This window comes from Elephas maximus, chromosome Y, assembly GCF_024166365.1.
Source record: "Elephas maximus indicus isolate mEleMax1 chromosome Y, mEleMax1 primary haplotype, whole genome shotgun sequence".
NCBI classification, from domain to species: Eukaryota; Metazoa; Chordata; class Mammalia; order Proboscidea; family Elephantidae; genus Elephas; species Elephas maximus.
The window spans coordinates 11,925,071-11,951,768 of NC_064847.1; the positions used below are offsets into that span (position 1 = coordinate 11,925,071).

The 26,698-nt window shown below is 39.2% G+C and overlaps 1 pseudogene; it reads left to right on the forward strand.

Annotated features, from left to right (window-relative positions):
* LOC126069855 (CTP synthase 2-like) overlaps positions 1-26,698 on the forward strand; it is a 149,021-nt pseudogene that overhangs the window by 97,958 nt on the left and 24,365 nt on the right.

Genomic DNA, 26,698 nt, shown 5'->3' on the forward strand with positions numbered 1-26,698 from the left:
TCCTAGCCACTATTACAATTCTATCTTTGGTTTTAGCAAGTTTGATTATAATATCTCTTGGTGACTTTATTTTGGGATCTACCTTGTGTGGGGTTCAATGAGCATCTTGGATAGATATCTTCTTATCTTTCACCATATCAGGAAAGTTTTCTGCCAACAGACCTTCAATAATTCTCTCTATATTATCTGTTGTCCTTCCCTGTTCTGGTACTCCAGTCACTCGTAGGTTATTCCTCTTGAAAGAGTCCCATAGAGTTCTTAGTTTTTCTTCCTTAAAAAAAAATTCTTTTATCTGACTTTTCCTCAAATATGTTGGTTTCAAGGGCTTTATCTTCAGTCTAATTCTGACTTCCATTTCCTCAATTCTGCTCCTTTGACTTTCCAGTGCATCGAATTCTGACATTTTATAGTTAATCTTTGGGATTTTATGTTCTTTTTCTGTGGATTCTTGCAGCCTGTTAAATTTGTCATTATGCTCTTCTCTAATCGTAATTTACTCTTTTGCTTTGTCTGTGTGCTCCTTGGCTTATTCTGCATGTTTACCTAATCTCTTTCCTTATCTAATTAAGTGTTCTGTATATTAATCTTTTGTACTCTACCTCTGGTAATTCCAGGATATTATCTTCATCTGGAAGGCTTCTTGATTGTTTTTTGTGGGGGAGCTTGCTGGAGCCATTATGGTCTGCCCCTTAATGGGGCTTAATATTCCATGTTTTTTTTCCGAGCCATCAATAAGTTATTGTGTTTATTTATTGTATGTGTCCTTACTGTGTCCTAGCTTCTTGTTTCGTTTTGTTTTGATATGCCCAAATAGGCTGCTCATGCAAGCTAGTTAGATTATTGGTGTCTTTGAATATCTAATGTCCTGTTACTAGAAGGTTAGAGCTGTTACTATGTATCTGAGCTCAGGAGTTTGTTTAATTTTCTTGTATGGATCAGGTGTCCAGGTAGTCCATCACCAAGTGAGTGGTGCAGTTTCTCATGTACAGCCTTAGACAGGCAGGGGTGATTTGTTACAATAGGGAGTCACGCATTGAGGAAGGCAGGGGACTAACAACTGCTGCTGGGTGTACGTGAGGAAAATGTGTCTCTGTTCCTTAAAGCACATAAGTGGGTGGATTTTGCAGTCAGACTATGTTTACCCAACACTGTTGGCTATAAGGACTGAGTAGCACCACTTATTCGTGGACCCCTGTTGCAGTGGTTAGGTGGCATGGATGGAGCCACTCGTCCTCAGGTCCCAGGTATGAGTAGATAAGAACCCTGCTTAACAGGCAGAGTAGTGTCAAATGTGGTGAAACTGGCTGTCCATCATATAGCTGATACAGTTGAGATCAGACTTCAGCTATATACTCTGTTCTTCTATGTTAATGAGGCCCTATGCTTTTGTAATGGGCCTGCACAAGTCTATACAGGGGTGAAAGGCATTCAAAGTTTGTGAACACCTTATGTGTGTGCCTTTTCAAAGGAGCTGTTTCTGCTCTGCATTCCTGGCTTGGGGGAGCCTGCGGATTTTTTTTTTTTTCCTGTTAATTTGTTTCTTGCTAAGGATGGGAGAATGGCTCAGAGCACTTGACAGGTCCTTCTTCTGGCTCAGGGGATGCGGCAGTCTCTGAGGCTGTCTCAGACCTGGTGCACAGCGAGAAAGGGGCAGATAAATGGGAAAGAGGTTTTTCCCAAAGAGGTGTTTTTTGATCCGCATTGTAGGTTAGATGCATGTACTTATCTCTTGCCAATTAGGTGCCAGGTTTTCACTGACTCTGGAGACATGAGTGGACTCTCCACCTCTCTGTCTCTCCTGATGTGGAAAACATGTCCTGAAGGCGACTGGCTGTGTCTCTGTGCTCTCGTCAGTGGATATGGTCTGTGGGGTACTTGTTCCAGCCATGTCAGGTCTGTAAACTTCTTGCTGGTTCTGAACCATCTCTCTCTTCCCTTGCTGCTCAGTTCAATCCCTCAACTTTGCCTTTTGATGTTCAGGGCCCCTAGATTGTCATATATAATTGATTCAGTTGGTGTCTTGGGTCTTTGTCATAAGTGGGACCAAAGGAAGCATCTGACTACTCCACCGTCTTGGCCCTGCCTCACAAGTGGATGGATTTAACAAAGACAAGTTTATTTCCTCACAGTAGAGTAGGCTAAAAATCCAAATTTAGAGTATCATACCCAGGGGGAGTCTTTCTCTCTCTGTTGGCCTTTCATCAATCTTCCCCTAGACTAGGAGCTTCTCTGCACAGGAACCCTGGGTCCAAAGGATATGCTTTGCTCCCGGCGCTTTTTCTTTGTGTTTTGAGGTCCTCTTGTCTCTATGTGACTTCTCTATTTTATATATCAAAAGAGATTGCATGAGGACACAAACCAATCTTGTAGATTGATTCCCAGTTCATGAACACAACTGCCACCCATCTCCCCTCAATAACATCATAAAGGCAGGATTTACAACATATAGGAAAATCACACAAAATAAGTGATTCCATTTCCTTCTTGCCTGCATTGTTTTTGCTGAGTGGTCCGAGCTTAGTCTTATTGACTGTCCTTTGTAGGTGACTTTTCAGCCAAATTGAGGTACACATTTTTGGGGGACATAATTCAGTCCATGACATTCCCTCCCTTAGCCCCCAAAACATCACATCCTTGCTACATGCAAAACATATTCACCCCATCATATCATAGCTAAAGTTTTAATTCAAAGTCCACAATCCAAAAATTCCTCTTCATCTGTGGAATCTAGACTACAAGTTATCTGCTTCCAAAGGTATAACAGCAGAACAGGCACAAGGTAGACATTTGCAGTCCAAATGGGAGAAACAGGAAGAAAAGAAGAAATAACAGACACCAAACAAGACAACAGAACACTTTACATTAGCCCTCTAGGCTTTGAAAGTACATCCCTGTTCTGTGAGACAATTTATATGATGGCAGTGCCATTCAGACTCTAGGTATTGGCAGCACTGTCTGGATCCTGAGCGAAGGTTCCTCAGCCCTGGCCTTCAGCTGTGCCTTCCAGACCCACTGGGACAGCAGCTCTGCTTCCTTGGCTTTAAGTGCACCATTCTTCTAGTGCATCTGACTGGCAACATCACCGTTAGAAACACCAGAGACCATGGCTCCACCCTTTGGATCTCCAGAGGTCCTGGCCATACCTTTTGAGACTGAGGCAGCTTGGCTTCCTGTGTTCCTTGTCTCTTCAGCGTCTTCTTCCTGGTTTCTTGGCCCTTTGACTCCTTGGGCCTCACGGCCTCATCTGTGCCCCTGGGGCAAGTGTTCCAAAGCTCTATAGCTCCACTAATAAGTGCCTGAAGGTGCTTCACTCTACAAGAAAGCCTTCTGTGCACAGGCATTCAGCTCTCTTGCTCTGTGTGTCAGCTATAGTGATGTATTGTGCTGGTGTTCTGGTTCTGCTTCTGCCAGTTCTCTGCTATTGCAGCTTTTCTGCCACTGCCACTTCTTTGATGCAGGAGGTTCTCTACAGCTGCTGGTCCTATGCCACTCCTCTATCCGTTCACAGTTTCAAAACTGCCTCCACATTTTAGGTAGCTGTTAGAGCAGCATCCCACTCTTTTTTATTATTATTAACTTTTATTGAGCTTCAAGTGAACATTTACAAATCAAGTCAAACTGTCACATATAAGTTTATATACACCTTACTCCGTACTCCCACTTGCTCTCCCCCAATGAGTCAGCCCTTCCAGTCTCTCCTTTCCTGACAATTTTGCCAGCTTCCAACTCTCCCTATCCTCCCATACCCCCTCCAGACAGGACATGCCAACACAGTCTCAAGTGTCCACCTGATACAAATAGCTCACTCTTCATCAGCATCTCTCTCCTACCCACTGTCCAGTCCGTTTCATGTCTGATGAGTTGTCTTCGGGAATGGTTCCTATCCTGGGCCAACAGAAGGTTTGGGGACCATGACCACCGGAATTCCTCTAGTCTCAGTCAGACTATTAAGTATGGTCTTTTTGTGAGAATTTGGGGTCTGCATCCCACTGATCTCCTGCTCCCTCAGGGGTTCTCTGTTGTGCTCCCTGTCAGGGCAGTCATCGGTTGTGGCCGGGCACCAACTAGTTCTTCTGGTCTCAGGATGATGTAAGTCTCTGGTTCATGTGGCCCTTTCTGTCTCTTGGGCTCTTAGTTATCGTGTGACCTTGGTGTTCTTCATTCTCCTTTGATCCAGGTGGGTTGAGACTAATTGATGCATCTCAGATGGCCACTTGTTAGCATTTAAGACCCCAGACGCCACATTTCAAAGTGGGATGCAGAATGTTTTCATAATAGAATTATTTTGCCAATTGACTTAGAAGTCCCTTTAAACCATGGTCCCCAAACCCCTGCCCTTGCTCTGCTGACCTTTGAAGCACTCAGTTTATCCCGGAAACTGCTTTTGGTCCAGTCCAGTTGAGCTGACCTTCCATGTATTGAGTATTGTCCTTCCCTTCACCGAAAGCAGTTCTTATCTACTAACTAATCAGTAAAAAACCCTCTCCGACCCACCCTCCCTCCCCTCCTCGTAACCATAAAAGTATGTGTTCTTCTCAGTTTATACTATTTCTCAAAATCTTATAATACTGGTCTTATACAATATTTGTCCTTTTGCCTCTGACTAATTTCACTCAGGATAGTGCCTTCCAGGTTCCTCCATGTTATGAAATGTTTCAGATTCATCACTGTTCTTTACCGATGCGTAGTATTCCATTGTGTGAATATACCACAATTTATTTATCCATTCATCCATTGAGGGACACCTTGGTTGCTTCCAGTTTTTTGCTATTGTAAACAGAGCTGCAGTAAACATGGGTGTGCATATACCTGTTTGTGTGAAGGCTCTTATTTCTCTAGGGTATATTCCGAGGAGTGGGATTTCTGGGTTGTATGGTAGTTCTATTTCTAACTGTTTAAGATAACGCCAGATAGATTTCCAAAGTGGTTATACCATTTTACATTCCCACCAGCATTGTATAAGAGTTCCAATCTCTCCGCAGCCTCTCCAACATTTATTATTTTGTGTTTTTTGGATTAATGCCAGCCTTGTTGGAGTGAGATGGAATCTCATTGTAGTTTTAATTTGCATTTCTCTAATGGCTAATGATCGAGAGCATTTTCTCATGTATCTGTTGGCTGCCTGAATATCTTCTTTAGTGAAGTGTGTGTTCATATCCTTTGCCCACTTCTTGATTGGGTTGTTTGTCTTTTTGTGGTTGAGTTTTGACAGAATCATATAGATTTTAGAGATCAGGTGCTGGTCGGAGATGTCATAGCTGAAAATTCTTTCCCAGTCTGTAGGTGGTCTTTTTACTCTTTTGGTGAAGTCTTTAGATGAGCATAGGTGTTTGATTTTTAGGATCTCCCAGTTATCTGGTTTCTCTTTGTCATTTTTGGTAATGTTTTGTATTCTGTTTATGCCTTGTATTAGGGCTCCTAAGGTTGTCCCTATTTTTTCTTCCATGATCTTTGTCGTTTTAGTCTTTATGTTTAGGTCTTTGATCCACTTGGAGTTAGTTTTTGTGCATGGTGTGAGGTATGGGTCCTGTTTCAATTTTTTGCAAATGGATATCAAGTTATGCGAGCACCATTTGTTAAAAAGACTATCTTCTCCCCAATTAACTGACACTGGGCCTTTGTCAAATATCAGCTGCTCATATGTGGATGGATTAATATCTGGGTTCTCAATTCTGTTCCATAGGCCTATGTGTCTGTTGTACCAGTACCAGGCTGTTTTGACTACTGTGGCTGTATAATAGGTTCTAAAATCAGGTAGAGTGAGGCCTCCCACTTTCTTCTTCTTTTTCAGTAATGCTTTGCTTATCCGAGGCTTCTTTCCCTTCCATATGAAGTTGGTGATTTGTTTCTCCATCACCTTAAAAAATGACATTGGAATTTGGATCGGAGGTGCATTGTATGTATACATGGCTTTTGGTAGAATAGACATTTTTACTATGTTAAGTCTTCCTATCCATGAGCAAGGTATGTTTTTCCACTTATGTAGGTCCTTTTTAATTTCTTGTAGTAGTACTTTGTAGTTTTCTTTGTATAGGTCTTTTACATCTTTGGTAAGATTTATTCCTAAGTATTTTATCTTCTTGGGGGCTACTGTGAATGGTATTGATTTGGTGATTTCCTCTTCAATGTTCTTTTTGTTGATGTAGAGGAATCCAAGTGATTTTTGTATGTTTATCTTATAACCTGAGACCCTGCCAAACTCTTCTATTAGTTTCAGTAGTTTTCTGGAGGATTCCTTAGAGTTTTCTGTGTATAAGCTCATGTCATCTGCAAATAGAGATAATTTTACTTCCTCCTTGCCAATCCAGATGCCCTTTATTTCTTTGTCTAGCCTAATTGCTCTGGCTAGGACCTCTAGCACAATGTTGAATAAGAGCGGTGATAAAGGGCATCCTTGTCTGGTTCCTGTTCTCAAGGGAAATGCTTTCAGGCTCTCTCCATTTAGAGTGATGTTGGCTGTTGGCTTTGTATAGATGCCCTTTATTATGTTGAGGAATTTTCCTTCAATTCCTATTTTGGTGAGAGTTTTTATCATAAATGGGTGTTGGACTTTGTCAAATGCCTTTTCTGCATGTATTGGTAAGATCATGTGGTTCTTGTCGTTTGTTTTATTTATATGGTGGATTACATTAATGGTTTTTCTAATATTAAACCAGCCTTGCATACCTGGTATAAATCCCACTTGGTCATGGTGGATTAATTTTTTGATATGTTGTTGAATTCTGTTGGCTAGAATTTTGTTGACTTTTGTATCTATGTTCATGAGGGATATAGGTCTGTAATTTTCTTTTTTTGTGATGTCTTTACCTGGTTTTGGTATCAGGGAGATGGTGGCTTCATAGAATGAGTTAGGTAGTATTCCGTCATTTTCTATGCTTTGAAATACCTTTAGTAGTAGTGGTGTTAACTCTTCTCTGAAAGTTTGGTAGAACTCTGCAGTAAAGCCATCCGGGCCAGGGCTTTTTTTATTGGGAGTTTTTTGATTACTGTTTCAATCTCTTTTTTTGTTATGGATCTATTTAGTTGTTCTACTTCTGATTGTGTTAGTTCAGGTAGGTAGTGTTTTTCCAGTAATTCGTTCATTTCTTGTAGGTTTGCAAATTTGTTAGAGTACAATTTTTCGTAATAATCTGATATGATTCTGTTAATTTCAGTTGGGTGTGTTGTGATGTGGCCCATCTTGTTTCTTATTCGGGTTATTTGTTTCCTTTCCTGTATTTCTTTAGTCAGTCTGGCCAATGTTTTATCGATTTTGTTAATTTTTTCAAAGAACCAGCTTTTGGCATTGTTAATTCTTTCAATTGTTTTTCTGTTCTCTAATTCATTTAGTTCAGCTCTAATTTTTATTATTTGTTTTCATCTGGTGTCTGATGGATTCTTTTGTTGCTCCCTTTCTATTCATTCAAATCGTAGGGACAGTTCTCTGATTTTGGCTCTTTCTTCTTTTTGTATGTGTGCATTTATCGATATAAATTGACCTCTGATCACTGCTCTTGCTGTGTCCCAGAGGTTTTGATAGGAAGTATTTTCATTCTCGTTGCATTCTATGAATTTCTTTATTCCCTCCTTAATGTCTTCTATAACCCAGTCTTTTTTCAGGAGGGTATTGTTCAGTTTCCAAGTATTTGAATTCTTTTCCCTAGTTTTTCTGTTATTGATTTCCACTTCTATGGCCTTATGGTCTGAGAAGATGCTTTGTAATATTTCGATGTTTTGGATTCTGCAAAGGTTTGTTTTGTGACCTAATATGTGGTCTATTCTAGAGAATGTTCCATGTGCGCTAAAAAAAAAAGTATACTTTGCAGAAGTTGGGTGGAGAGTTCTGTATAAGTCAATGAGGTCAAGTTGGTTGATTGTTGCAATTAGGTCTTCCGTGTCTCTATTGAGCTTCTTACTGGATGTCCTGTCCTTCTCCGAAAGTGGTGTGTTGAAGCCTCCTACTATAATTGTGGAGGTGTCTATCTCACTTTTTAGTTCTGTTAAAATTTGTTTTATTTATCTTGCAGCCCTGTCATTGGGTGCATAAATATTTAATATGGTTATATCTTCTTGGTCAATTGTCCCTTTTATCATTATGTAGTGTCCTTCTTTATCCTTTGTGGTGGATTTAACTTTAAAGTCTATTTTGTCAGAAATTAATATGGCTACTCCTGCTCTTTTTTGCTTATTGTTTGCTTGATATGTTTTTTCCATCCTTTGAGTTTTAGTTTGTTTGTGTCTCTAAGTCTAAGGTGTGTCTCTTGTAGGCAGCGTGTAAACGGATCATGGTTCTTTATCCAATCTGAGACTCTCGGTCTCTTTATTGGTGCGTTTAGTCCATTTACATTCAGCGTAATTATACATAAGTATGTGTTTAGTGTTGTCGTTTTGATGCCTTTTTATGTGTGTTGTTGACAATTTCATTTTTCCACTTACTTTTTTGTACTGAGACGTTTTTCTTTGTAAATTGTGTGATCCTCATTTTCATAGTATTTGACTTTATGTTTGTTGAGTCGTTACATTTTTCTTGGTTTTTATTTTGAGTTATGGAGTTGTTATACGTCTTTGTGGTTACCTTAACATTTACCCCTACTTTTCTAAGTAAAAACCTAACTTGTACTGTCCTACATCGCCTTGTATCCCTCTCCATATGGCAGTTCTATGCCACCTGTATTTAGTCCCTCTTTTTCATTATTGTGATCTTTTACATATTGACTTCAATGATTCCCTGTTTTGAGCTTTTTTTTTTTAAATTAATGTTAATTTGTTTTTGTGATTTCCCTGTTTGAGTTGGTATCAGGATATTCCGTTCTGTGACCTTGTGTTGTGCTGATATCTGATATTATTGGTTTTCTGACCAATTTCCTTTAGTATTTCTCGTAGCTTTGGTTTGGTTTTTGCAAATTCTCTAAGCTTGTGTTTATCTGTAAATATCTTCATTTCGCCTTCATATTTCAGAGAGAATTTTGCTGGATATATGATCCTTGACTGGTGGTTTTTCTCCTTCAGTGCTCTGTATATGTCATCCCATTGCCTTCTTGCCTGCATGGTTTCTGCTGAGTAGTGTGAACTTATTCTTATTGAGTCTCCCTTGTAAGAGACCTTTCTTTTATCCCTGGCTGCTTTTAAAATTTTCTCTTTATCTTTGGTTTTGGCAAGTTTGATGATAATATGTCTTGGTGTTTTTCTTTTTGGATCAATCTTAAATGGGGTTCGATGAGCATCTTGGATAGATATCCTTTTGTCTTTCATGATGTCAGGGAAGTTTTCTGTCAGCAGATCTTCAACTATTTTCTCTGTGTTTTCTGTCCTCCCTCCCTGTTCTGGGACTCCAATCACACGCAAGTTATCCTTCTTGATAGAGTCCCACATGATTCTTAGGGTTTCTTCATTTTTTTGAATTCTTTTATCTGATTTTTTCCCCAGCTATGTTGGTTTTAATTCCCTGATCGTCCAGATTTCCCACTCTGCATTCTAATTGCTCGAGTCTGCTCCTCTGACTTCCTATTGAGTTGTCTAATTCTCTAATTTTATTGTTAATGTTTTGGATTTCTGAATGCTGTCTCTCTATGGATTCTTGCAACTTATTAATTTTTCCACTATGTTCTTGAATAATCTTTTTGAGTTCTTCAACTGTTTTATCAGTGTGTTCCTTGGCTTTTTCTGTAGATTGCCTTATTTCATTTCTGAGGTCATCCCTGATGTCTTGAAGCATTCTGTAAATTAGTTTTTTATATTCTGTATCTGATAATTCCAGGATTGTATCTTCATTTGGGAAAGATTTTCGTTCTTTAATTTGGGGAGTTGTAGAAGCAATCATGGTCTGCTTCTTTATGTGGTTTGATTTTGACTGCTGTCTCTGAGCCATCACTAAGATATTGCAGTGATTTATTCTATATTTGCTCACTGAGTCTTGTTTTCTTTCAATGTACGTGGATGGGTTACTAGATTGTGCTGTCTTGATTGTTGTAGCCCTTGACTTACTTATGACCTGTTACCAGCTGGTTTGGGCTGTTCCCAGATATATATCCCTGAGTCCATTCACTACTCTTGAGTAGAATCTGATTTTGGGTCATCAAGTGTGTGCTGCACCCTAACACCTATCCACCTTGAGAAGTAGTGGTGATAGTTGTGTGCACCAGATTCTAGTAGCAGCTGGGGTTCACACTCCAGGGTGGGCAGGATGCTGACAGGCTTCCCCCAAGTGTCAGTGAGGTAGATGTGTCTCTATTTCTAAAGCACATTGGTGGGAGGGCTCTGCAGCTGTACCTTAGGCCCCCAGTGCAAGTACCTCTACAGATTGGTAGGTGTCACCCTCCTTAGACCCCTAAGGCAGGAGGCTAGGTGGTCTGGGGGGAGCTTCAGCCCTCAGTTCCCTGTTGTGGGTCAGTGAGGGCTCTGTTGAATACGCAGAGATATCAGACCTGGGAAACTTGTTTTTCCAGTACATCCGCTAAAAAAAAAAATGCAGTCAGATCCTAATCAGAAATGCCTTTGCAGTATAATAGCCACCTTGTTCCCTGTAGGGATGAAAGCCCTAGATTTGGATCACATATGCTTGGCTGGAGCTGGTTCTGTGTTTTTAGTCCAATTAGGGAAGGATTTTTTGTCCCTGGGTTTTTTTGTGGTTGCTTCTCTCAGACCAGAAGAATGGGTTAGGAAAAGAGCAAAAAAAAAAAAAAAAAAAAGGGAAAGGAAAAGCCACGGAGCAGTTCTCCCTCTGGCTCAGGAAATTCCAATGTTAATGAAGCCGCCTGAGAAGGGGAGGGGAGGGTTCAGAAAAACAGGAGAAAGTAGCACCCCGGAATATAGACAAAGTTACTTATCTTGCTTGGAATGACTATTTTATCTGAGATTCCTGAGGGGCGTGTCGCCTATGTGTGCTGGCTGGCTAGAGATTGCCCCCAAGAGTCAGGCCCGTAGAAGCCACAGTCAGTTCCTCCGCTGCCAGTCCAAAGCCCAGAGTCAAGGTTTCCCAGCTGGGATGCTGCACTCCCGGCTCCGAAACCAGTCGCTGCCTCCTGTGGACTTCTCCTCCCACAAGCTACGTCGCCGTGCTGCCCGCGCGGACTGACTGGGCCCCTCCTGAGGTCAGTTCAGGGGGGTAGGGCTGTGCCCCGTGTTTGTGCCGTGACAGGATGCTGTGCTTAGCTGCCCCGTGCCCAGTCCAAAGCCCGGTGCCAAGGTTCACCGCGCATCCCACTCTTGGTACCAAATTCTGTCTTAGTCAGAAATACCACAAGCAGATGGCTATACCAAAGACAAATTTATTTCCTTACAGTAAAGTAGGCTAGAAGTACAAATTCAAACATCGGCTCCAGGGGACAGATTTCTATCTCTGTTGACCCTCTCATCAGTAGCATCTCTTACAGAGCCCACAGGTCCAAAGGACACATTCTGCTCCAGGCACTGCTTTCTTGGTGGTATGAGGTCCCCCTATCTCCCTGCTTACTTTTATATTTCAAGAGACTGCCTCATGACACAATCCAGTCTTATGGATTGAGTCCTGTCTCACTAACACAACTGCAGCTTGTTCCCCCTCATTAACATAGCAGCAGTACTTACAACATGTAGGAAAATCACACAATACTGGGAATCATGCCCCAGCCAAATTGGTACACACTTTTTTGGGGGGAACATAAATCAATCCATAGGAAGGAGAGACCATTCCCTGAGAAAGACATCATGCTTGGTTGAGAGTCAGTATAAAATAGGAAGACCCTCAAAGAAATGGATGGACACATTGGCTGCAGCAATGGACTTAAGCGTAACAACAATTGTGAGAATGCCACAGGACAAAGCAGTGGTTCATTCTTTGCACATAGGGTTGCTATGAGTTGGAGCCATCTGTATGGCAGCTAATAACAACCATAGCTAGAACTAGTAGCTACATCACTATTTTTTGTTGTTGTTGCTCTATTAGTAAGAAGAAAAAGCCTTTTATTATTGTAACTTGAGGTAGGCTTTCTTTTCATTGCTATAAATTTGAAACCTTTTGATCCAAAATGGTATATTACTTGTGTGTATACTGCCCATGTTTCCAGTCTCCATTAGCCTTTAAACAGGGGAAGGAAGAGATTTACCTGCCTGAAGTCCATTGTAATGCGAAAGTGATTTAGCAGTTGTACACAATACATAAACGAAAGAGTGAGGCTGTGGTCCCGTAAAACTTTGTTTATGAACAATGAAATTTGAGTTTCATGTAATTTCCATGTATCACAAGATAATTTATTTATTCATTAAAAAATGTAAAAGCCATTTGTAGCTCAAGGGCCAAACAAAAACAGCAGATAGGATTTGGCTTGAGGGGTAGGTCATAGTTTGCTGATCCTTGATCTGAAGGAAAGAACCACATACTGAATGGAACATGTGGCTGAGACAGTGAGGCTTGTATTACCTGTGGACAGATAAGATGTCTGTCCTGGGAGAGTTGAAAGATACTTCCCCCTTCCACTTGTCTGCCTCCGTAGCCTATTAAGGATAGAGAATAAGACCTACAAAGGCTTTCAGAAATCATTTTGACCCAAACTGTTTATTTCTTAGCAGAGGAAACAGGGCTTGGAGGTGAAGGGACCTGCCCAGAAACACACAGTTAGTAGAGTCAGAATAAGGACTGAACGCCATTCTAGAAGCTTCTACCATTCTAAGGAAACACAATGCCCTGGCTCCAAAACCCTATCACTAGAATCACCCTCCAGAATGTAACTGTTAAAAAACACATTACATAATTGTTAAAATTCATTCAACATTCTGCCCTCAGAACTGTGCATTTTGTTGCATGTAAACTATACCTTACCTGAAGAGAAAACACATACTATTTAGATGGTAGGACTTGTCTGCTTTTAGTGACAGTGTTAGTTGACTGATAAATGATTAGATGCCTTTAAAGGCTGAGAGAAATGGCACAGAGCAGTTAAGTATTAAATGAGGTGCTTTGAAGAGTGAGAAATCTAGAATGAGGTGTGGCTAGAAATGGAAGGGCCAGATTCAGGTGAGAGGAGAGCTGGAGGAATACCAAGGAACTTTGCTATTAGAGGACATTAAGTCTCCAAAAATAAACTTTACTGATTTGTTAGTGACTCTCAGCTGAGCATGAGAGATGGGAACATAATAAAGCACAATGCAATTCATACAAGGTTCAGAATTCATTCAGGCATCTTGTCAGGTGCCAGTTGATTTGATTCCGACTTACAGTGACCCCCATAGGACAGAGTAGAAGTACCCCATAGGGTTTCCAAGAAGTGGCTAGTGGATTTGAACTGCTGACTTCTTGGTTAGCAGGCAAGCTCTTAAAACTACTATCCCACCAGGGCTAGTGCAGCCAAAATATTACAGACCCCAGGCCAAGCCCCAGATGTGTTGCCAAGACAACCAGAAAAGGAAGCAAATCTTTGTCCGTGCTGAATGTGAAGTGTCCAAATCATCTGTTACCTATGAGAAAGAACATATTTTTCTGACCCATTCAATTAGCATGTTTAAATACTGCATACTCTGGCATAAGGGCACTAGCAGAAATGTTAACCTAAATGTAATTTAAACCGGTCCTGCATTTGGCATACAATTGGCGAAGTTCATCTGCCCTCCGAATTCATACCCAAATGGTTAGAAAAATAAGGTACTGCAGAGCCAACTTCAATTCATGGTGACCACACATAGCTCAGAGTAGAACTGTGCTCCATAGGGCTTTCAGTGGCTGATTTTTCAGAAGTAGATAGACAGACCCTTCTTCTAAGGTGCTTCAGTGTGGACTTGAACTTCCATCCTTTCAGTTAATAGTCGAGTGCTTGCTTAACCTTTTGTACCACCCAAGGACACTCCTCAGTGGTTAAGAAGCTTTTATTTTAACAACACGAGGAATGCCACAGAGTTCAGACTGTGCAGAGGAAACTTCAGGAGGCGTAGGAGGGAAACAGCGACCCTGTGATTGTGGTTAAAAGTGAATAGTTACATTTGCCCTCTGTGGATATCCAGTCCAGGTGAGAATCCAACACAATGTACTTGAAGGAGTTAGAAAGTCCAGGTAGTACAGCTTAGAGCTGGTGACCAAGACTTGATGGTTTCTTATCCTAGTTTTCAGATGGCTTTTATCCTCTGGGAAGACAACACTAGACAGTAAAGCCATGAAACGTGACTCGGGTGTAGGCTCGAAGTCGGGTGTGATCCTGTGTACAGCCAAAAACCAAACAAAACCATCAAGTTGATTCTGACTCACAGCTACCCTATAGGACAGAGTAGAACTGCCCCATAGGTTTTCCAAGGAGCAGCTGGGGGGTTCATGCTGCCCACCTTTTTTCAGCAGCTGAGCTCTTAACTGCTATGCCACCAGGACTCCCTGAATGTGGCAGAACTATAAAAAGTTTTAGTTTCTAATGTTTTTTCAACAGCATTCAGTGTGGGAAAACAGCTTATAGCTCTGGATGTTATAGATTGTTAAGAGGTTAAAAAAAAATAGTAAAAATCTAAAAAGATAATTTACCAAACATTTTAAAAGAGGCCTGCATAGAGTTAGGGACCTTAAAGATCATGACATGGTAATTTGTCATTTTGCTGAGACACAAATTCAAACAGAGGAAGTTGAGACTGTGGTAAAGCAAAGTATCACCTTGTGAGTCGGCGAGCCTCCCCACAAACTTGTGCATTTTTCAGTGTTGCTCTCTTTCTGCTCCTTCTTCCTTTTATTAGGGGAAAACATTTACTAAAGTGGAGGCTTATATTCTGGGGCATACTCTTTCAATAATAATAACAGCTAGCATGTATAGCCTGCTTCCTATTCTAACAGTGTTTTAAGCATTCCACAAATAACTAGTGGGATATTTAAGACTCAAACACTCACTATGTTAATTTGCTGGCACTTAATAAAAAAGAGGGTATGGAAAGACCCAAACAATTCTGAGCGCTGAAAGCAGCCTCATGCTGAGAGGCCTAGACAATGTTTCCCAGGTCTCAGAAGTTCCTCGTGGGAGGACAGCATTTGAGGGCAGAAAGTGAAGCTCCCACCAGTGGGCTTGTTAACTTCTGAAAGCTCAATTTGAAACCTGGTACTTGCCTGTCAGTTTGTCATACTGTGGGGGCTTGTGTGTTGCTGTGATGCTGGAAGCTATGCCACCAGTATTCAGATACCAGTAGGATCACCCATGGAAGACAGGTTTCACCTGAGCTTCCAGACTAAGACAGACTAGGAAGAAGGACCCAGCAGTCTACTTCTGAAAAGCATTAGCCAGTGAAAACCTTATGAATAGCAGTGGAACATTGTCTGATATAGTGGTGGAAGATGAGGCCCTAGGTTGGAAGACACTCAAAAGATGACTGGGGAAGAGCTGCCTCCTCAAAGTGGAGTCGACCTTAATACTGTGGGTGGGGTAAAGCTTTCAGAACCTTCATTTGCTGATGTGGCATGACTCAAAATGAGAAGAAGCAGCTGTAAACATCCGTTAATAATCGGAACCTGGAATGTATGAAGTGTGAATCTAGGAAAATTAGAAATCGTCAAAAATGAAATGGAACATATAAACATTGATATCCTAGGTATTAGTGAACTGAAATGGACTGGTATTAGCCATTTTGAATCAGACAATCATATAGCCTACTATGGTGAAAATGACAGCTTGCAGAGGAATGGTGTTGCATTCATTGTCAAAAAGAACATTTCAAGATCTCTCCTGAAGTACAATGCTGTCAGTGATAGGATAATATCCATACGGCTACAAGGGAGACCCATTAATATGACTATTATTCAAATATACACACCAACTACTAGGGCCAAAGATGAAGAAATAGAAGCTTTTTATCAGCTACTGCGGTCTGAAATTGAATGAACATGCAATCAAGATGCATTGATAATTACTGGTGATTTTAATGCAAAAGTTGGAAACTAAGAAAAAGGATTGTTAGCTGGAAAATATGGCGTTGGTGAGAGGAACAATGCTGGAAATCGAATGGTAGAATTTTGCAAGACCAGTGACTTCTTCATTACAAATACCTTCTTTCACTAACGTAAATGGTGGCTATACACATGGACCTCACCAGGTGGAACACACACAAATCAGATTGATTACATCTGTGGAAAGAGACGATGGCAAAGCTCAATATCATCAGTCAGAACAAGGCCAGGGGCTGACTGTGGAACAGACCATCAATTGGTCATATGCAAGTTCAAGCTGAAACTGAAGAAAGTCAGAGCAAATCCACGAGAGCCAAAATATGACCTCAAGTGTATCCCACCTGAATTTAGAGACCACCTCAAGAATAGATTTGATGCATTGAACACTGGTGACCAAAGACTGGACAAGTTGTGGAATGACATAAGGGACATCAACATGAAGAAAGCAAGAGGTCATTGAAAAGACAGAAAAGAAAGAAAAGACCAAGATGGATGTTGGAGGAGACTCTAAAACTTGCTCTCAAACGATGAGCAGCTAAAGCAAAGGAAGAATTGATGAAGTAAAAGAACTGAACAGAAGATTTCAAAGGGTGACTCGAGAAGACAAAGTAAACTGTTATAACGACATGTGCAAAGAGCCAGAAATGGAAAACCAAAAGGGAAGAACATGCTCAATGTTTCTCAAGCTAAAGGAACTGAAGAAAAAATTCAAGACTTGAGTTGCAATAGTGAAGGATTCCATGGGGAAAATATTAAATGACGCAGGAAGCAGCAAAGGAAGATGGAAGGAATACACATTATACCAAAAGAATTAGTTGCTGTTCAACCATTTCAAGAGGTGGCATATGATCAAGAATTGATGGTACTGAAGGAAGACGTCCAAGCTGCTCTGAAGGCATTGGTGAAAAACAAGGCTCCAGTGATTGATGGAATATCAATTGAGGTGTTTCAACAAATGGATGCTGTGCTGGAGGTGCTCACTCGTCTATGCCAAGAGATATGGAAGACAGCTTCCTGGCCAACTCACTGGAACAGATCCATATTTATGCCTATTCCCAAGAAAGGTGATCCAACAGAATGTGGAAATTATAGAACAATATCATTAATATCACACGCAAGCAAAAATTTGCTGAAGATCATTCACAAATGGCTGCAGCAGTGTATTGACAGGGAACTGCCAGAAATTCAGGCTGGTTTCAGAAGAGGGCATGGAACCAGGGGTATCATTGCTGATGTGAGATGCATCCTGGCTAAAAGCAGAGAATACCAGAAGGCTGTTTACCTGTGTTTTATTGACTATGCAAAGGCTTTCAACCTCATGAATCATAACAAATTATGGATAACTTTGCAAAGAATGGGAATTCCAGAACACTGAATTGTGCTCATGAGGAACCTTTACATAGCTCAAGAGGCAGTTGTTCAGACAGAACAAGGAGATACTGATTGGTTTAAAGTCAGGAAAGGTGTGTGTCAGGGTTGTATTCTTTCACCATACCTATTCAATCTGTATGCTGAGCAAATAATCCGAGAAGCTGGACAATATGAAGAAGAATGGGGCATCAGGATGGGAGGAAGACTCATTAACAACCTGGGTTATGCAGATGACACAACCTTGCTTGGTGAAAGTGAAGAGTACTTGAAGTACTTACTAATGAAGATCAAAGACCACAGCCTTGAGTATGGATTGCACCTCAACATAAAGAAAACAAAAATCCTCACAACTGGACCAACGAGTAACATCGTGATAAACAGAGAAAAGATTGAAGTTGTCAAGGATTTCATTTTATTTGGATCCACAATCAACAGCCATGGAAGCAACAGTCAAGAAATCAAAAGACGCATTGCACTGGGTAAATCTGCCACAAAGGACCTCTTTAAAGTGTTGAAGAACAACGATGTCACCTTGAAGACTAAGGTGCACCTGACCCAAGCCATGGTATTTTCAATTGCATCATATGCATGTGAAAGCTGGACAACGAATAAGGAAGGCCGAAGAAGAATTGATGCCTTTAAATTGTGGTATTGGCAAAGAATGTTGAATATACCATGGACTCCCAGAAGAATGAACAAATCTGTCTTGGAAGAAGTACAACCAGAATGCCCCTTAGAAGCAAGGATGGCGAGACTGTGTCTTACATACTTTGGACATGTTGTCAGGAGGGATCAGTCTCTGGAGAATGACATCATGCTTGGCAAAGTACAGGGTCAGCAGAAAAGAGGAAGACTGTGAACGAGGTGGATTGACACAGTCACTGCAACAATGGGCTGAAGCATAGCAATGATTGTGAGGATGGCGGAGGACTGGGCAGTGTTTTGTTCTGTTGTGCATATGGTTGTTATGAGTCAGAACCAACTCCACGGCACCTAAGAATAACAACAACTTCGCTTAAGGAAGGACCAAGCTCTGAATCAGCATAACACTGAGCAATTAGCCTGGGGCTTGCAAACTTGTATGCCATTAGGGCCAGCTACCAAAAAAAAAAAAAAAAAAAAAACCCAGTGGTGTTGAGTGGATTCTGACTCATAGCAACCCTACAGGACAGAGTAGTACTGCCCCGTAGAGTTTCCAGAGAGCACCTGGTATATTCAAACAGCCGATCCTTTGGTTAGCAGCGGTAACACCTAACCACTATGCTGCCAGGGTTTCCTTAGGACTAGCTAGGGAATGTACATAAGTCAAATTCCTGTTAAGAGGAAAGCCACAGCTTAAACTCAACAGTCAGTGACAACCACACTGGACATAAAGATTAGAGATACAAAGGAGGTGGTGGAGACTGGGGGGAATTGAATAGTGCTTTTCACCACATGCATTCTAAATCCACACTCAACAAGAGCGGTTGTTAATGGCTGATAAATGAATGAATGATTATGGGGCCACTTCTATGTTTTTTTCTTTGTTGAATATTTGTATGTGTGTGATTAAAAAATATATAACAAAATGTTTGCCATTTTTAAGTGTGCAATTCAGTGACATTAATTATATTGACCTTATTGTGACCATCATTAGGATACATTTGCAAATATTTTCATTAACTGAAATAGAAATTCAATGTACTTTAAATAACTCCTCATTTTTCTCTCCCCAAGCCTGTGATGACCACTAATAAACTTGGGCCTCTATGCTTTGCCTGTTCTAAATATTTCATACACTATTTGTCATTTTGTGTCTGACTTATTTCACTCAGCATGTTTTCTAGGTTCTCCCATGTCATAGCATGTATCAGAACTTCAGTTCTCTTTATGTGTAATATTCCATTGTATGGATACACCACAGTTGCATATTCATTTATTTGGTTGATGGGCGCTTATGTTGTTTCACTTTTTGTCTATTATGAATATATGGTAAATATACTGCAGTGAACGTTGGTGTACAAACATCTGTTTGAGTCCATGCTTTCAGTTTTTTTGATTTCTTTCTTATACTTTATTTTGTTTTGTTTTTGAGAATGCATACAACACAACATATACTAATAGATGTACAGTTGTTTGACAGTGATTAAATTCTTTGAGTTATGCAACCATTTTCACTTTCCTTTTTCTGCACGTTCTACCTCCATAAACATAGCCTCACTACCACCACCTAAGTTTCCTATCTAATATTTTCAGTTTTTGTTGTCAGTTTAATCTCACACAGAGAGCATAATCCTCAAAGCAGACATTCTTTACTAGTTAAGCTAAACTATTGCTTGGTTTTAAGGAGGCTTCAGTGTGTATTTTTGATTTAAAGTTTAAAGATTATCTCAGGGCAGTAGTTTCAGGGGTCCATCCAGCTGTCATGGCTCCAGAAAATCTGGAGTCCTTGAGAATTTGAAATTCTGTTCTGCATTTCTACCCCTCTCATCTGGATTCTTCTACAGAATATTTGATCAAAATGCTGAGTAATGGTAGCTGGGCATCATTCAGTTCTTCTGATCTCATGACAAAAAGGGCAGCTGTTCATGGAGGCAATTAGCCACACATTGCATACCCTCCTCCTGTTCTTGCCTTTCCGTCTTCTGTTCCACAGGCAAATAGAGACCAGTTGTTGTTCTTTGGATGGCTGCTGTAAACTACGAAACAAACTAGGAGGTAGAGTAGAAGCACTAAACAGTACTGGGTCAGTTAAGTGGGATGTCTCATGAAAACATAGCCCTAAACCCCAAACCAAGAAACCAAAGCCCAAAGGTTTTAGGTTGTACATAAGCAGCCTCAGCAGCTACTGTTCATTTATTTTTGTCATTAGCTGTTAATGCATCTATCACACAACTTTTGTCAATTCAACTTTTTACATGTGTACAGCTGATTGCCATTAATTACATTACTTGGCTCTGTAAATCTACCCATAATCATATGTTTTTTCCTTCACTGTAAACTGAAACTTAGCACTCCATAAACAATAAATCCCACTTTTCTTCTCCCTTCCACCTCTGGTAACAAAAAACGTTGGTGTCTATACATTTGCTTATTCTTGCCTTTTTTATACAAGTTAAGTTATGCAATATTTGTCCTTTTGTGGCAGACTTATTTCATTTGGCGTAATGTCTTCATGCTTGATCCACATTGTAGCATTATCAAAATTGCATTTGTCTTATTGGCTAAGTAGTATTCAATTTTATATAACACAGTTTGTTTATCCATTCCTTCCTTGATGGGCGTTTAGGCTGTTTCCACATTTTGGCTAATGTGAACAGTGCTGCAGTGAACATTGGTGTACAAGCATCTTGTTGAGTTTCTGCTTTCAATTCTTTTATGCACACATCCAGAAGCTAAATTGCTGCGTCAGGTTATTATTCAGTGTTTAATTTTTTGGGGAACTGCCAAACTGTTCTCATAGCAGCTACACCATTCTGTATTCCCACCATCCATGAATGAAGGTTCAGATTTCTCCATCTACTCACCAACATTTGTTATTTTCCCTTTCTCTGATAATAGCCATCCTTGTTGGTATGAGGTGGTATCTAATTGTGGTTTTGCTTTGTATTCTCTGATGGCTACTGATGTTGAGCATCTTTTCCTGTGATTTCTTGCCATTTGTATATCTTTTTTGGAGAAATGTCTATTTAAGCCCTTCCGCCATTTTTTGGTTAGGTTGTCTGTCTTTTTATTGTTGAGTTGTAGGAGTTATTTCTACATTCTGGATATTAACGCTTATCAGATATCTGGTTCCAAAATTTTTTCTCCCAATCTGTACTTTGTCTCATTACTTTTTGGTACAGTCCTTTGATGCACAAAGGTTTTTAGTTATTATGAGCTACAATTTGTCATCTTTTGCTGCTTGTACTCTTGTCATATCTAAGAATCAATTGTCAAAACATAGGCCCTGAAAACTTACCGCTATATTTTCCTCTAAAAGTTTTATGGTTTCAGTTTTTACATTTAGGTCACTGATCCATCTTAAGTTAACTTTAGTATATGGTATTAGGTATGGGTTCAACATAATTGTTCTGCATGTGGAGATCCAATTGTCCCAGCACAATTTGTTCAAGAGACTGTTTTTCCCCATTGAATGGATTGGCACCCTGCTAAAAATCAGTAGGCCATAGATATATGCATTTATTTCTGGATTCTCAATTCTGTTCTACTGATCTCTGTGTCTGTCATTATGCAAGTGCCAGACTGTTTTAATTACTATAGCTTTATAATAAGTTTTGAAGCCAAACTACTATAGTGTGTGAGTCCTCCAACTTTTATTATTTTCAAGGTTGTTTTGGCCTTTAGGAGCTCATTCTATATGAATTTGAGGATTTCCATCAACTCAGAAAAAGGGTGTTGTAATTTTGGTAGGAATTGGGTGGAATCTATAAATTGCTTTGGATAGTACTGACAACATACTAAGCATTCCAATCCATGAACACAGAATGTCTTTCTTTTTCTTAAGGTCGTCTTTAATTTCTTTCATCAACATTTTCTAGTTTTCAGTCTTTCACCTCCCTAGTTGTATTCATTCCTAGGTATTTTATTCTTTTAATGCTATTATAAATGGAATTGCTTCCTTAGTCTTCTTTTCAGATTGTCATCACTGGTGTATAGCAACACAGCTGACTTTTTGCATTAATCTTGTACCATACAGTGTCTCTGAATTAGCTCCAGTAACTTTCTTGTGAATTCATTGAGAATTTCTAAATATAGGCTTAAGCCATCTGTGAATAGAGCCATTTTTGCTTCTTCCTTTCTTATTTGGAAGGCTTTTATTTCTTTTTCTTGCCTAATTGTTTTGCTAGGACTTCCAGTAAAATGTTGATAAGCAGGCATCCTAGCCTTGTTCCTGATACTACAGGGAAAACTCCCAGCCTTGCTCCACTGAATATGATGTTAGCTTTGAGCTCTTCATAAATACCCTTTGTTGTTGTTGTTGAAGAATTTTCCTCTATTCTAGTTTGCTGAGTGTTTTTATTTTGAAAGGGTATTGGATTTTTCCAAGTGCCATTTCTGCATCAATTGAGATGATTGTGTGGTTATTTTTCTTTGTTCTGTTAAATGTTCTGTTACATTGATTTTCTAATGCTGAACAACCCTTACAATGCTGAAATAAATCTGCTTGGTTGTGGTGTATAATACTTTTAACATGCTGTTGGATTTGTTTTGCTAGTATTTTGGTGAGAATTTTTTGCATCTGTATATTTTTTGAGACAGTTTAGGTTTTCTATGTGTTTTTTGGAATTTGGCCATTTCATCTAATTTGTTGGTGCACAATTTTCATAGTGTTCTCTTATCTTTTTTTATTTTGTATACAGTTGGTTGTAATGTCTCCATTTTAATTTGTTATTTTAGTTGTTTGCAACTTCTCCCTCTTTCACTCTGTTGTTTTCATTGATCTTTTCCAAAATTAACCTCTGGTTTTGAAAGAGAGAAAATACATTTTCTGCAGTGTTTTAGTATTAAAATAAGAGAGAATATATTTTCTAGTTTAGCTGTATAAGCAGTGATTAAAACCTTTAGTTGTTGAAAATGTCAATTATTTGCTCTGGAATCTGGCTCTATTCCTTTGTAGAAAACAAATTCCATTGTAGAAAAACAAGGTACTCAAGATTTTCTGTTGTTGATTAAACCATGTTTCTCTCTGAGGTGACAAAACAATGAGCGATACCATCAGGACCCAAGATCATTGAACAAAACCCAGAACCATCTTGTGACTGAAACCAAGATGGTCTAACGAGGCCTGCAAGACATCAACAGTAGGTCACTTCGTCATTATTTCCCCCTTAAAGAAGAATCAACATTCGTGGAAATCTCTAAACCCTGAAACTTTCCCTATAAAACTCTCCTGTAGCCCTTTCGGGGCAGACAGAATCTGGGGGAAATTTAGCCCCCTCTGTCTCTTGAACACGGTGTTCAATAAAGCCATCTTGCTGCTTACCTCCTCCTGTCTCAGTATTGGCTTTGCAGTAGGTGGGTTAAATCTATGATTTGCGGTAACAGTTTGGTTGATTCTCTCTGTTGTACTCCTTTTAACCATTTTATTTATTTCTGCTTTGATCTTTGTTACTTCCTTCCCTTTTGTAGTTTGGGCTTAGTTTTACCTCTTTTCTAGATCCTGAAGTTGTAAGTTATATCACTGATATGAGATCTATCTTCTTTTTTAATGTCGGCATTTATCACTGCCTTCATTGTACCACATAAGCTTTGATATGTTGTGCATTCATCTCTAAGTATTTACTGATTTCTTCTTTTATTTGTCCCTGGCCCATGGTTGTTTAAATGTTTATTTATATTTTTCAGTTTTCCTTCTGTTATTAATTTCTAGTTTCATTATATTGTGGTTAGTGAAGATACTTTGATGGCAGCCTTTCTAAACTTATTGAGACATGTTTTTGATCTAACTTATAGTCTGTCTTGGAGAACAATCCATATGCACTGGATGAAAATGTTTATTCTGATGCTATTTAGTTCTATGTATGTTTGTTAGCTCTAGAAAGTATATAAACAAAAAAAAACCTATTGCCATTGAGTTTATACCAACTTGTAGTGACCTTATAGGACAGAGTAGAGCTGCCCCCTAGGGTTTCCAGGGAGCAACTGGTGGATTCAAACTGCTCACCATTGTTAGTAGCCAATCCCTTAACCACTGCACCACCAGGGCTCCAGTTAGCTTAGTGTTGTTCAGTTCCTATATTTCCATATGGATCTTATTAGATGTTCTACTCATTATTGAAAATGGTGTAATGAAGTCTCTAACTATTATGGTAGAGCTGTTTATTTCATCCTTCGTTTTTATCACTGCTGCATGTGTTTTAGGGCTCTAATATTTGGTGCATATATATTTACTATTGTTTTATTTTCTTAATGAATGGACCCTTTTATTATTATATGATATCTTTCTTTGACTTTTTTAGCAGATTTTAACTTAAAGCCTTTTTTTTCTCTCATACTGGTCTAGCCACCCCAGCTCTCTTGGTTTGTAAATGCACAGAATATTTTTCTATCCTTTCAGCTTCATCCTATTTGTGTCTAAGGGTCTAATGTTGGTCTCTTGTAGATATCTTAATGTTGGATCATGTTTTTCCATGTATTTTGCTAATTCCAACATTTTGATTGGAGAATTTAATCCATTTGTGTTTAAAGTCATTATCAACAAGGGGAGGCTTATTTCTGCAGTTTTGGTGTCTGCTTTCTGTGTGTCTTCTATCTTTTTTTGTTCCTCATTTCCTCCAATACTGGCTTCTTTTGAATTTTATATTTTGAAACACTTGTTTCCCTTGTCATATCCTTTTGTATGTTTTTTAGGTATTTTCTTTTTTGTTAACATGGAGATTACTTTTAATATCCTAAATTTGTAAGAACCTAGCTTAACTTATTACCAACCTGAGTAGCTTAAACTGTTTCTCAATTTCACCTTCCCCATTATTTTGTTGTTTCCCACAATTATATCTTTATACATTTTGTCCCCAATAACATAAATTTGTAATAATTTAATGAATTGTTTAATCATATAGGATGTAAGAAGTAGTTATAAACCAAAAGTGAAATAAAACTGGCCTATGTATGTTCCCATGAAATTACCTTTACCGGAGAACATTTTCTGCTTAGGTCTTTCAGTTATCTTTTTTTTTTATTTGAACCTGAAAAACTCACATTAGCATTTTTACAGGGCAGGTCTAGTTGTAAAGAAGTCCCTCAATTTTTGTTTATCTGGGAATATTTTAGTTTCATCCTCAGCTTTGAATGATAGCCTAGACATAAATTCTTGGTTGAAAGTTCTTTTCTTTCAGCATTTTAGATATGTTGTTCCACTGTCTTTTGGGTTCTGTGGTTTCTGAGGAGAAGTTGGTGCTTTATTTATCAAGGATTATTTTTATGTGATTACGGTTGGCCACCATCTGTAGGTTCCTCAACCATAGATTCAGCCTACTGAAGATCAGAAATATTCCAGAAAAAATAAGAGAAACTTCCAAAAAGAAAACCTTGAATTTGCCATGCACCAAGCACTATAGTGAATCAACAGTAATGAAATGATGTGTAGGCATTTCCTGCTGTATGTAGCCTCTCGCTGTCTCTCAGATCCTCAGTCATCTCTCCAGCACTTGCTGTTTGAGCATTGTTTGCCCCACATCTCATTTGTTCACCACTTGTATTGTGTGCACCATTTGTTTCTGTGAAAAAGTGGCTCCTAAGAAGCAATTAAGAGATCAAAGCAATCCCTCAAAGGCTAAGAGGGAGTGTCTCTCTCAATGGGAAAATAGAAATCTTAAATCTTTTGAAAAGTGGCATGTTGTTTACTGAAGTGGGCTGTAAAGTAGGTAAGAATGAATTAAGCATTTGCATGACAAAGCAGAAAGAAGCTGAAATTTGTGGAGTGTCCTCCTGCAGTAGCAAAAATGATCTCTCTGGTTCATGATGAAGTGCTTCCAAAGACTGAGAAAGCACTAAATGTTAAATGTAAGCATTAACAACTACTTACATAGCATTTATGCTATATTAGGTATTATAAGTAATCTAGAGATGATTTAAAGTATATGGGAGGATGTGTGTAGGCTATATGCAAATATGTGTGGCCAGGTCTTTTCTCTTGTGGAGTGGCTGTTGGGTTCAAACCACCAACCTTTCAGTTAGCAGCCAAACACTTAACTGTTGCACAATGAATGCTTTTTATGTAAATATTATACCATTTTAGATAAGGGACTTGAGCATCCATGAATTTTGATATCCACTGGGGGTTATGAAACCAATCTACTGCAGATACCAAAGGACAACTGTATTCTCTACTCTCATTGCTCTCGAAATTCTTTTTCTTTGGTTCTCAAGAATTTGATGATTTGTATTGATGTGAGTCTATTTAGGCTCATACTACTTAGAGCTTGTTAAGCTTCTTGGGTTTTTAGATTCATGTCTTTCATCAGATTTGAGGGTTTTTGCTGAAGTACTCTTTCCAGTTCTTTCTCTCTCTCTCTCTCCCTTTTCTGGAATTCCTGTAATGCATTATTTTTGTTCAGTTGATGGTGTCCCACAAACCCCTTAGACATTCTTTTGTTTTCCTCATCTGTTTTTTTCTGTTTTGTTTTGCTTTTACTCCTTTCATTTTATAATTTCAGTTGTTCTATTTTCAAATTTACTGATTCTTTCTCATGCCTAATGTACTGTTGAACGCCTCCAATGAATCTTTTATTTCAGTGCACTAAGCTTTCAGCTTTGGTAATTATTTTGTTCCTTTTAATAATTTCTATATATTTTTTTATTTATAGTCTTTGTTTCATTCATGTTTAGTTACTCTGATTTCCTTTAATTTTTTTTTTTATATTTTCCTTCAGCCCTTGGAGTACATTTAATACCATGCTGGTTTAAAGTCTTTTGTTTAGTAGGTGCCTCATCTAGGCTTCCACAAGGACTGTTTCTCTCACTTAATTTGTTCTTTGTATGCCTTGT